Source organism: Sinocyclocheilus anshuiensis, unplaced genomic scaffold, assembly GCF_001515605.1.
Source record: "Sinocyclocheilus anshuiensis isolate Anshui unplaced genomic scaffold, SAMN03320099.WGS_v1.1 scaffold1202, whole genome shotgun sequence".
Classification (NCBI taxonomy): domain Eukaryota; kingdom Metazoa; phylum Chordata; class Actinopteri; order Cypriniformes; family Cyprinidae; genus Sinocyclocheilus; species Sinocyclocheilus anshuiensis.
The window spans coordinates 35,400-40,797 of NW_015558601.1; positions in this window are offsets into that span (position 1 = coordinate 35,400).

Here is a 5,398-nt window from a genome sequence, read left to right on the forward strand (position 1 = left end):
ACATCAAAAGTGACCTCCAACCCTACCTGCAGCAACCTACCACCTCGGATGAGCTGCTTCTAGAGAGACTCAATATAGCCTGTGGGCATGAGAAAGAGAGACAAGATAAGAGGCGGCAGACACCACAGAGGCCAGCAGGTATGCACATTGTACAGTCCAGTGATAGCAATGGAGATAGAAAACAGACAGCCCAGCAGCAGACTGTTACCCTGCACCCAGACGTGCCCAGTTTCAACAGAGATTTGCACCACAGAGATACCCCATGCCCCATCCTAGGCCTAGGTGTTTTGGGTGCCAGTAGCGAGGTGAAGAATACTGCCAGCATTGTTACAGGTGTGGAAGTGACGAACATTTTCGTGCTGGTTGCAGGAGATACCAGGGACAACCTGACATGGTGAGAGAGGCCCCTTTAAATGGAGAGCGGCTGCCCCCGAGGGACAGGGAGTAGCTGAGTTGGCCAGAATGTCCCATAGGATTGTCAGCTGGGAAAAAAAGAGAAATGGGTCAGGACAAAGGAGAAACCAGAGCTTACACACACAACCAAGAATCCAACAAACACACTCATGCAAAACTATCACTGACCAAAGGAAAAATGTGAAGACAAAGAAGCAGTCTACGGTGCCTGAATTGGTTGGGAAGAAGTGTCTTGTCAACTGCTATATACAGGGACAGAGAACTCAGGTGCTTTGGGACACAGGTTCACAGGTGTCTGCTGTCGATGAGACGTGGAAAGCTGAAAACTTTCCGGACATTCAGTTGAGAGACATAGCAGAGATAGTCGACCCAGATAACCCCTTGCAAATTGAACCAGCTAATGGCACAGAGATGCCATATGCGGGTTGGGTAGAAGTGACCGTTAGACTGGTTGGCAGTACTGCAGAATTTCATGTTCCTATGCTCGTCATGAAGGGCAACCGACAGCCTCGCCCTATAATAGGCTTCAATGTGATTGAGCATGTCGTGACCAACAGTCAAACAGCGGAAGGAAATGTTGAAGATGAAAAACTAATTAAAACAGTGACCAAGGCTTTCCCTAACTTGCAGAAAAAAATGGCCAGAGCATTCATTAAGGCAGTGAGTGCTGAGCGGAACAGTGAATATTTAGTGAGAACAGCTTGTCAGGTAATTAATGTACAAAGCCATAGTATTATGCAAGTTAAGTGCAGAGTGCATACTAAGCCACTGAAAGAGGACACATTGTTCGTTTTTGAGCCTGATGACAATGGCCAGTGGCCAGATGGGCTCGAGTTTTGTGATACCCTAGTTCAGATAAAAAAAGGAACACATCCACACATCACCCTCATCGTGCAAAATTCAACCGCCCATGATATTATGTTGACAGGTAAAATTGCTGTCGGCACTGTGCAGCCAGTTGCGTCTGTGTGTCCACTTAGTACACCCTCGAACACACCCTCATCTGTTCAAGTAAGCAGTATCGAGGTTGAACATGCTAAAGACCAGGAAGCAGATACAGACCTCTGGGACCCCCCGATCGATCTCAGCCACCTAGAAGACGACAAGAGACAGATAGTTTGTGAGATGCTGCGGGAAGAGTCAGGATGTTTTTCCCAAAGTGACAGTGATATAGGCTGTATTGAAAAGTTACAGCTCAAGATTTCCTTGAAAGACCAAGAACCAGTAGCACGCACCTACATGTCAGTCCCCAAGCCCCTATATGAGGAAATGAAAGACTACTTACTTGATTTGATTGCACAAGGGTGGATAGAGAAATCCCATTCTGCATATGCTTCCCCAGTAGTGCGTGTCAGAAAGAAATGTGGTTCTCTCCGCTTATGTATTGATTATAGGGAGTTAAATCGCAAGACACACCCTGACAGGCAGCCAATCCCTAGAGTCCAGGATGTGATGGATGGCCTTGGAGGTAACACTATGTTCTCATTATTGGACCAAGGAAAAGCCTATCACCAGGGGTTCATGGCAAAGGACAGCAAGCACTTGACAGCCTTCGTGACCCCCTGGGGATTGTATGAGTGGGCTCGAATACCCTTTGGGCTTATGAATGCGCCGGCCGCTTTTCAGCGCTGTATGGAGGAGTGCCTAGAGGGCCTCCATGACAAGATCTGTGTTCCATACCTAGACGACACACTCGTATTTAGTAAAACGTTTGAGAGTCATGTCGAAGCTGTCAGAAAAGTGCTACAGAGACTGAGGCAGTACGGAATCAAATTAAAACCCAGTAAATGTGAGCTATTCAGACCTGAGATTCGTTACCTTGGAAGGATAGTGTCTGCTGAAGGAAACAAAATGGACCCCGCCGACACCGCTGCCATCAGGGTTCTGAAAGAGAAGAGACCAAATACAGTTGGTGAGTTGAGACAAGTGATGGGGTTATTAAGTTATTATCGCCACTACGTGAGAGACTTTTCCCGCATTGCCGGTCCGCTGTATGACTTAACTAAAGGGCCTGCCGTGGCAACGGGGGAGAAAGGTGCCCAAAAGCTGCACTCAAAAGGGAGGACATCCAATAGAAAGAGAAATGTAAGCATAGTGCCATCGCATACACACATTGAATGGACTGACACCCATCAACAGATTCTTGAGAAACTAGTAGATTGCCTGGTTCAACCCCCAGTTCTTGCATTCCCAGACTTTTCTAAACCATTTGTGTTACACACAGACGCTTCTAACAAGGGACTTGGAGCTGTATTATATCAGCAACAAGACGGGAAGCTCCGTGTAATTGCATATGGATCACGGGCGTTGTCAAAATCTGAGAAAAACTATTAACTCCACTCAGGTAAATTGGAATTTCTTGCTCTTAAATGGGCGATAACTGAGAGGTTCCGCGACTATCTTTATTATGCACCCTTCTTCACAGTCTACAGTGACAATAATACATTAACATATGTCCTGTCTACCGCTAAGTTAAATGCTACAGGAAGTAGATGGGTTGCAGAATTAGCTGACTTTAATTTTATTATCAAGTACCGCCCAGGCAAGGAAAACACAGACGCTGATTTCTTATCCAGGATGCCATTAGATGCAGAGACACTGCTGGATGATTTCACAGAGGAAATATCATATGATGCAGTAGAAGCTGCAGTAGGAGCTGCTGTGCAGTCGGTAGGACTACAGTCAGAGATAACTGCAGCATGGTCAATGGCCATATCTGCTGAGGATTCATTTGAGTCTTAGAGCACTGTTGTTGCCTCACTAGCGCCATCACAGATCCGAGAAGATCAGGAAGATGACCCACACATTGGACCTGTTTTGCAGTGTAAGTGGTCGGGGGAAAAGTTGTCACATTGTAAGCTAAAGGACTTCAGTCCACAGAGTTGTTGTCTAGCCAGGGAACTGAACAAGCTGGAAATGGATGAACATGGAGTCCTATGGAGAAAAACGGCATACAGAAAACAGCTGGTAATATCTGACAAACATAAAATCACAGTGTTGAGAGAGCTGCATGACCAAATGGGGCATCAGGGCACAGACAGGACGATATCTTTGATTAGGGATCGCTTCTTTTGGCCATATATGCAGCGTGAAACGGAACAGCATGTGATGAGTTGTATGTGTTTAAAACAAAAGAAACCCAACCGTGAAACTAGAACACCTCTCGTAAGCATCACCTCAACCCACCCATTCGAACTTGTGTCTGTTGACTTCCTCCACCTAGACAAATGTAAAGGTGGCTATGAACATATTTTAGTGATTGTGAATCACTTTTTTCTGATTAACTTTCTGAAAAGCAAGCGTCAGGGTTGGAGGTTGGGGTCACGTGACAAGAGTGATGCGAGAAGACTGACACTATGATGACGGATCCAAAAGCAACTTTTGTTAATAAAACTTTAATTTCTCCATTTAATATAAGTGAGTGTCTTTATTGTTGCTGGGTTTTCAATAAAAAAATAACAATGAACCACAAACTAAGCATTGGTTTTAAATAAGGGAAAAGACCTTATTTGGGTTACAATGCAAGGTATATCCATCTTATTCATTTTATTAATAAAAGTTAGATGTTTAATATATGCGAATTTGCCATAGTACTATTTTGTGGCTGATGCGTTTTAATTAATAAGATAATATTTATTTAATAAACCACAAATTACGATAATTTTAAGGTAGCCTAAGGGGAAATCCATAGGCTATTTATTTGTGTTAAACAGGGGTAAAACATATCCTTATTCATTTTGTTAATAAAAGATCAAAGTTTAATATAGGTGAATATGTCATTGTACTATTTTATTGTATAGGCCAAGGTTTTTTTTGTTTTGTTTTTTTACAACGCGGGTACATCAGTCTTATTTGTTCTGTTCATAAAATTTTATGTTTAACATAAGCGAGTCAACAACTTTGTCATTGTAGCATTAATTGCTGATGTTGTGTTTTTTTTCATTAAGATTAATATTGAATCAGCCTTAAGCATTAATTTTGTTTCAAGAATAGGAAAGATCTAACGTTAAAGATCAAAATAAGCGCTACAGATGTGAGAATGCGAGATTTGTTGCTGCTGAGGTAGACGCTCTCGCTCTTTCTCTGCTGTCTGTAGAAATTGTTGTTAATTCTTAATTTGGGAACGGCAGAGACATGTTCCAGGTTATAATATAATCCAAAAATCATGGCAACAAATGATTTTTTAAGTCAGTTTAATACGTTTAATCAGTTGAAACGACTTTCACAGTCAATTTGATTCGACTTAACTCATATTTAACCGTTGCTTCTTGTCATTGTAGGCTTAGGCTTCTTTTTTCAATGAATTTTAATGAATATACTAATTAATAAAATTAATATTATTTATTTTGTATTACATATTGTTCATTCATTTATTTTTAACACCGCACCCCCAGCACCCCCATTTTTTCGTGGGCTACACTCCAGTGGGTGCTGCAGCACCCTCAGCACCCCTACTTCCCGCGGTAATGGATACAGTATACAGATGCACGTTCGCTTTCTGACACAGTCCATGCGCTCAAGCCTTTTTTTTTATCATGTTGTCAAAACACTCATATGCAATAGCGAGGGGCGTTGATACTGTTTCCTATGCAGTGTCGTTAGCCAATCATAACAGTGGCCGATTCACGACAAGCCTTAATAGTCCAGGTGATATGTGAAAATAATGTTCACTTTTTCATAAAAGCATGAAACTTCGTACACTTGATAAACTGTTCAGGTGAAGAGTTAATGGTGAACTCAGCAATGTGAGAAGGAAATGACAGTATCTGAGCATCACAGTATCACAGCATTTACAAAACTTCATATTATGGCTATTATTTATTTATTTATTTTTTGATAATTAATATTTTATTCAATAATATATTAAAAGATTGTTTTCAAGAATACTATCATATATTTCAGAGATATATAAAAAAAATCATCTCAGGTAAGTGTATTTTTCCTTACCTCTCAGGCAGAGTCAGGTAGGCGGTAGTGTGTTTCC